This window comes from Macaca thibetana, chromosome 7 (assembly GCF_024542745.1).
Source record: "Macaca thibetana thibetana isolate TM-01 chromosome 7, ASM2454274v1, whole genome shotgun sequence".
Classification (NCBI taxonomy): Eukaryota; Metazoa; Chordata; class Mammalia; order Primates; family Cercopithecidae; genus Macaca; species Macaca thibetana.
The window spans coordinates 123,638,941-123,645,854 of record NC_065584.1 but is presented as its reverse complement, the minus strand read 5'-3'; the positions used below and the strand labels follow the sequence as shown (position 1 = coordinate 123,645,854).

The following is a 6,914-nucleotide window of genomic DNA, read 5'->3' as shown; positions in this document are numbered from 1 at the left end:
TCATTTATGATGGGGAAAAATTTGGTTTATAATTATCTTACATTCTTGTCATAAAAAGCATCTCTAAGAGCCAATTTAAATGCTTTTCCCCAACTACTTCCCATAAACACACACACACAGACACGCACGCACACTCGCACACACCAGGCATTAGTCATTTTGAGTTCAAAGAATGGCCAGTACATTGCTTTTCATAATCATGGAAATTTCCTAATTACACCCTTTGGATAGGAGAGATATGTTTCTCAAGAATCCTATTCCTTGGAAGATATGTCATTCTTTTATGTTTGCCTTTGATGTCTGATTCCATAACTCTTTGCTCAGTTGTTTGTCATTGGAGGGATCCCTGCACCTGTCCACACAGGAAGGTGGACCAAAGGGGAAGGGTGTATTTTAAGCAGCATGTATTAATTTATTCATTCACTTAATTATTCAAAACACTTTTATAGTATCTACTCTGTTCCAGTCACTGTTCTGGGAGCTATAACTACAAGTCTAAAAAGACAATATGTCCCTACTTTCAAGTTTACAATCTAGTGGTGGATGAGGTAGGCAATATACATATGAACAAACAAATAAACAAGGTAGGTGTAGATAGTGATAAGTTCTCCAGAACTCTAAGGATAGCTCTCCTCCACCTTCCAGAAACTAGTAGGGGCCACCAGGTTAGGAGCCATAGATCGTGAAGGGACCCGGTAGTCTGTGAGTTGCCACCAGGATCTTATGTGTGACTGACACATACAGTTTTTCAGTTTTAATATTTTATCATTTTGCTTAAATACGTATCTCATTTAAGTAACAAGTGCCTGGGGTGCTACTTTTAGCAAGTTTATAAAGAGGAAAGTCAACTCATTCTATCTAGAGGAGAGATCTTAAAATAAGTTCTATTTATTTAAGAAAGGAGGTGCATGTTCTTGAACAGAAAATTCTCTGGGCAGCTAGATAGATGATTACACAGTTACACAGATAATCCTCATCTTAGAACAGTATTTTTTTTTTTTTTTTTTTTTTTTGAGACGAAGTCTCGCTCTGTCGCCCAGGCTGGAGTGCAGTGGCCGGATCTCAGCTCACTGCAAGCTCCGCCTCCCGGGTTTACGCCATTCTCCTGCCTCAGCCTCCCGAGTAGCTGGGACTACAGGCGCCCGCCACCTCACCCGGCTAGTTTTTTGTATTTTTAGTAGAGACGGGGTTTCACCATGTTAGCCAGGATGGTCTCGATCTCCTGACCTTGTGATCCGCCCGTCTCGGCCTCCCAAAGTGCTGGGATTACAGGCTTGAGCCACCGCGCCCGGCGTTAGAACAGTATTTTAAAATTATTTTAAAAAAGAAAAATTGCTACATCTGTGAAAGGTGAGATTTTGGGGTCACATGATAGAGTAATAGATAAATTCATAGGCAGAATACCAGTGCAATAATTGGAAATACGTCCTCAAGACACCTTTTTAAAATTTTTTTTGCAGCAAGGGTATGTATCTCTGTGTTTGCCTTTACTTGTGAAAAATAATTAAAATTTGAACTGCTTTTAATTACACTTGGTAGACTGATTCTCTTTGTATGCAACTTTATATTTAGAGGTAATTACATGGAGGCTTTCCTTTAGAGTTACATATGACTTTCCACCATTCTGTGTTGCTCTCTAGAAAAGAGTTCTGGGCACGTGGAGCATTTTAAATTCAGGATTTGTGGAAGATTATATTCTTATACACGACAATCGAAAGACATCCCCAAATTTTCTAATTAACCACAGGTCAGTTATATACCAGAAAAAAATGGTATGCCTTAAAGTTAAATTTTGTCAGTATTTTTCACCGGATTCATGAAATAGATAGATACTAAAATTTTTGGTAGAATGCATGGGGGGCAGTAGGTTAAAGACAATCTAAGACTGTGAATTTAGTAGTTACATTTGAGTTCATTGTGTGTTTAATAATTCATTTTTAATAATTATATGCTTAATAGCTCAACATATTGAATATAATAATTAGCTCATTGGCAGCATATTGCCTTACCTTTCAAGCCTCAGCCTACTAATCGATTGTTCAGGAAGCATAGTGCACATTATCCTGTCCTGATTCTGTTACTCAAAAACCACACGCAAAGGAGTGAAAGAGAGAGAGCATTGGGATAAATAGCTAATGCATGCAGGGCTTAATATGTAGGTGAGAGGTTGATAGATGCAAACCACCGTGGCACACGCTTACCCATGTAACAAACCTGCACATCCTGCACGTGTACCCTGGAACTTATAAAAATAAAATAAAGAATTCAACAATTATTCACGGTTTGAGAAACATGCTGTCTTCAGTATTTGGTATTTTTTCTATTTCCCCACTCCCTGCCAAAAGTACATTCAGGCACCTCAGAAGCAACCAAGTCACATCTTTTTTCCCTCTAAATTAAATTATCAGGGCAGGTGTCTCATTTCTCTTACTTTGCTTGAGTAGAAAAGGTAACTCAGCCAAAGTGCTGTGTGTGACGTGTCTGGGAAAGCTACATGGGGGAAGCAAACACACCTGTTATGGAAACATCTGTGACTTTCCCCAAGGACAGCAAGAAGCACTCGTGTGTCCGCAACAGATGGTACTCCACCCCCTAACCACAGAGTCATGCCCATCTGTCCAGCATAGCACAATTGCACCCCCCGAATTTGCTCACTTTAGATTATCTGATCCTGTTGGAATAGTAGGCTATGGCATTCCTGTGGGAAAGTGTGTTGTGTACCACAGTGGTTCGAACTATGTACTGGAATTTAGTAAGTAAAACCCTGGAATAACCAACTTTACTCATCATATGTCCTAATGACCCCTTTGAATCTCATATACTGTTCTTGTAAAATGGTCCGAGTGGTATACCTGGAGGGGGTCCATAGACTATATAGTGTATTAGTCTGTTTAAATTGCCTTAACAAAATACTAAGTAGCTTAAATGACATAAATCTATTTTCTCACTGTTCTGGAGGCTGGAAGTCCAACTTCAGGATTCCAGCATGATCAGATTCTAGTGAGGGTCCTCTTCCTGGCTCCCAGATTACTTCCTTTTACTGTGTCCTCACCTGACAGAGAGGCAGAGAGAGAGAGAGAGAGAATCAGTCTCTTCCTTTAATAAACCCACCGGTCCTATTGGCTTAGGGTCCTACCCTAATGACAGTGACCTCATTTAACCTTAATTAGGTTCAATGTTCCATCTCTAAATAAAAGTTCTATCTCCAACTACAGTTACATTGTGGAAAAGTGGTTAGGGCTTCAAATACAAAGTTTTGGGGGACACAATTCAGTCCATAGCATATAGATATGTGAGGATTAAGTGATGAAAAGGTCAATTTTTTTTGAATGCCTACTTAAGAAAAGTCATTTAGGGGTTTCATTTTCTTTAACACAAATCACAAGTTTAAAACGTGACTTTGACCCAAGTCACATTTTCTTTAACTCAAAACTCTATAAAAGTTCTTGGTCAAGTATTATCATTCATTGAATCATTTTTCCTTGGTTTAAAACTAGTGAAGGGTGATGGGAGCTTGAGGTGAGTTAGGGAGGAGAAGGGGCGCAATCTTAGCGAGGAAGAGGGAGGAGCATAATGGAAAGAACATTTGGTGCAATACTGGCTGAGTTCTAGCTCAGATTTAATCTAAGTTTTATCAGTCAAATGGAGACTTTGATTACTTTTTTTTAAAAAAATGTTTTATTGTAATTGACAAATAATGTATATTTATGGGGTACAATGGGACTTTTTGATACATGTATACATTGTGGAATGAGCAAATCAGGCTAAGTAGCATATTCATTTACCCAGTTATTTCATTGTGGTAAGAACAATTAAAGTTCTCTTTAGCTGTTTTGAAATATGTAATACATTGCTATTAACTATAGACACTGTGCTGTGCAATAGAACACCAGAATTATTCCTCTTATCTAACTGAAACTCTGTATCCATAGACCAATGTGTACCCTTTCCCTGTCTAACTTCCCACAGCCAATTGGGTGTATACCTAAAGGAATTTAAATCAGTATTTTAAAGGGATGTTTGCACTCCTGTGTTCATTGCCACATTATTCACAAGAGGCAAGATACGGAATCAACCTAAGTGTCCATTAGCTGAAGAATAGATTTTTAAAAAATGTGCTGAATATACAAAATAGAATACTGTTTAGCCTTAAAAAAAAAACCAGGCAATTCTGCCGTTTGCAAACATGGATGAACCTAAGGACATTATGCTAAGTGAAATAAGTCAGGCACAGAGCAACAAATACCATATGATCTCACTTACATGTGGAATCTAAAAAGGTAGAAATTGTAGAATTAGAGAGTGGAATAATAACTGCTTCTTAAAGTGTATTTGGAGTTCGAATGACTAAATATACATAAAGTGCTTATATTTGAACATTAAGATGTTATAGATATTTTTTCTCTCCCTAACCCCATCTTTCCTAGTATAATAAAGTTATGCTACAAGTTAGTCACTTATGAATTCCGATTTGAGGGTTCAGTTTGTGACTTTTGCTGGCTCCAAGAAATCAAGACATACTGAGCCACTGCATGAACAGTGTCACTAAGTATAAGAACCTGAGAAGTTCAGCTTCAACAATTCTTGAAGTCTCCCTTGAGTAGAAGGTGAGTGAAGTGTCACAATTGGGCAAGAAGTGAGTTAATTTTGATTGCAACAGTAGGCAGCTATTAAGAGATGACTGTAACTCTGGATGGAAGTTTCTATGGTTTCTGCCTTCAGCCCTGTCATGTTCAACATTCTTTTCAAGACCTAGATCAAAGGAGAAGTTGATGAGCTTAGTATTCAGCTGAGAGAGATGGGCTATGTTGGCTAGAAATTAAGCAATGAGCTCAATCTAGCAAGATGCAAGTTCTGAAGCTGGACTCTTAGAAGCAACTGAGGCTCAAGCATTTCAGTAGGCACTACATTCTGGGTAATTTTAAAAATGTGTATGCTTATCCTCACATCCTTTAAGCTCAGCCAAAATCTACTCTGCAAAGTCATGCTTGAACCCTTGCTTTGAGCTAAGTGTTCTGACAATTCCAACATATACACCTGTAATAAAACTGCTCAAATAATGTTAAAGACTCTTTAAAGCCAGGATCTTTACCGTATTAATTTTCATACTCCCAATGTCTAGTGTAGTGTCTGGCACATAGGGAATTTTCAATAAATTATGGGCTGTTGCTAGAATAAAAATTCAAAAGTACGCAGTGTTGAGTTGGCAAGCTAATTTCCTAAAAAGTATTAATTGCCTACCCATGTGGACAATAGAAACAACAACAACAAAAATATCCTGCCAATAACTCAGGCTTTTTGGCTGGTGCCTTGCAGTGCCTTGTAAATATGAGTAAGCATGTTTCCTATTCTAAAGTAGGTTAAAAAAAAAAAAAAAAAAACCTAAAACCTAAACTCATTAACTTCATTTCACCCTCTTGAAGGTGAAAGTTCCTTTATATTTATAACCATTAGAGTGAGGCATGTTAAAGAATTCAAATGAGAAATCCTAGTTTCCATCTTTATGTATCTCTTGGGTTTTCCTTTGTTCACCCAGTCACCTGCAAAAATCATCAAATGTTCAAATTTATAGTCTGTGACTTGGTCACCCCGAACCTCTTGGTGGTCTGGAATGAGCCTGAGATGCTCTTATTTAGCACTTGGAGCTCAGTTAGATATTAGTCTTCCTGTAGTGCAATCCTCTGATGCCAGTGAGGAAGGAAATCAGAAACAGGAATCAGACGATTCTGGCCAACCCTCCCAATACAAGGAGAGAGTCACTGACGGAAATGGGTCTGGATACTGACTTTCTCTCTCCTAAGTCCTCTGATGCCAGTTATTAAAATGGGTTACTTCTTAGAGCCATGATGTTGAATAGCACTTCATTGAGATGATGCAGGATTTGGACTCCAAAAGTGTCCCCTCTATCCCCTGTCAACAGCATGAGCCTCAGGAGGGCAAGAGTCAGCCAGCATAGTGCACACGCCCTCTGTTGAACTCATGTTCTTCCACCCAAGAAACTTGAGGTTTCTGTCATAAGAGCAGTGCCAATCCGCTGAAAATCACTGGGTTGTCTGTTTCCTTGTTTATGACTTCTCCATATAGTTGGTTCTGCTCCAACTTATTTGAAAGGGACATCTGTTGGATGATTTGATGTGATGTCTGTGTTCCCTGAAAGTCATTTCTGACAGGGCGATGTAAAGGAACCTGAGAGGGAGCTCCCTCATGTGATGAGTGACTCTTAAGTACAGGAACAGATTTGAGAGGATTATCCAAGACAATAACTTCAAGATCAAACTAGGCCATGGAGTTAGCCATACGGCTCTGCAAATTCTTTGCGGCTCAGCCCTCTGGGGTCTCCTGTCACCGTGCTTGCCAATAATGAATTTCACTTCCATGTGGGATCTTTCAGGTCTTCTCGACACACTGAAGCCATATGTGTTTCAGTCACTTCAGACATCATCCTGCTGTTTAACTTGAAGAACAGTCTAAGTCAGTGAGGTTTGCCATGGCATCAGATCTCCTTTTAAACCCACACCACTTGAATAATAACTATGATTCTGGATAGTTGACTCATGAATATTTCCTGCGAAGGAACAATGAGGGTATTCTGAGGAAATGAAATCCATACAAGTAACTCTGAAACTTTATTCATGTTTGAATACTTTCTAACTTCAAATGTTTTTACCAGACTGGTAACACATAGCAAAATCAACTGATAAGATTGTCTCCTTTTCTTTCTTCCTCTTTCTCTACCTAACACTTCTCTAGTGTGGCACTAACTGAAGAAGGCACAAAGAGTGAGTAGAGGGAAAGGGAAATGAAAAATCAAAGAGCCCTGTACTCTTTTTTTGTAAATTTTCCCTCTCTCCTGGTAATCCTCCTTCAAAGGCAGTGTCCCTTTTTGAGGCCAAACGAAACTCAGAGGGTGAAGT

The 6,914-nt window shown here is 38.9% G+C and overlaps 1 pseudogene; it reads right to left on the bottom strand.

The window, feature by feature from the left end:
- Nucleotides 1–5,818: 5,818 nt before the first annotated feature.
- LOC126957920 (putative uncharacterized protein encoded by LINC02915) lies at nucleotides 5,819–6,415 on the bottom strand (annotated as a pseudogene).
- Nucleotides 6,416–6,914: the final 499 nt, after the last annotated feature.